The sequence below is a fragment of the Myotis brandtii genome, unplaced genomic scaffold (assembly GCF_000412655.1).
Source record: "Myotis brandtii unplaced genomic scaffold, ASM41265v1 scaffold1105, whole genome shotgun sequence".
Lineage (NCBI taxonomy): Eukaryota > Metazoa > Chordata > Mammalia > Chiroptera > Vespertilionidae > Myotis > Myotis brandtii.
Window position 1 is genome coordinate 706,008 of NW_005353770.1, and position 851 is coordinate 706,858.

The window sequence follows — 851 nt, forward strand, 5'->3', positions numbered from 1 at the left end:
GGTCCCATCGCCAAGACCTCTAGCGGGGATGAGGTGAGAGCCCGGAGACGGCGGCGAGGCGGCGACGGCTCAGAACCCCGCGGCCGGGTGCTCGGGGGTGAGAGCCCCACTCTTGTACGGCCCCTCCTCCTCCCCGAGGGGTTGGGAGACTGGAGAGCGCGATTGGGACCTCGGCTTCCCCTCCCACCTCATCAGATGCAGGTCCCTGCCTACACACCCCTCCCGCCAGGACGTGGGAAGAGGCCGAGCGGGCGCACTGAGGCGCGCGCCCCTCCGGGTCCGACGGGCAAGACCTCGCACGGGAGGCTTCCAGAGTCGCTGCGAGGCGAGGACCGTCGGGACAAACTCGGATTTAGACTCCTCCGGCGGGAATATTTGGATTCACGGGATTTGTTGGGTGTGCCACGAAGCAGTTCAGGTGCCGGGAAAGGAACGGGGACGGAGCACCTGGAGCTCCTGGACTGCAGTGAGGAGCGGCCGGTCGCACACCTGCGGGCCACCACCGGGGACTCGCATGCCAAGGGCTGGGTGGAGGCTTAAGGACCTGGACTTTTGGGGTGCGTTCTGAAATGACCCTGCGAGGGACAACTGTGCGGTGAGAACTTCCGGAGCCAAATCTTTGGCGCAAAATTCACCTCCTGAATACAGTTGGGATGAAATCAAGGACTGGCATCCCGAGCTTTTTGGAAGGAGGGTTGGAGGAGGGGGCGAATAAAAAACAGGGAGAAGGAGAGGGAGGGGCGCTTTACCTCCTGACCAGACGGGGAGAGAAGCCGCCACTAGGCTCCGCAAACGCCAGGGACTGGGTGCCAGTCCTGGAGCCGGGTCTGGCTCTCCGCTCCCTTGCCCGG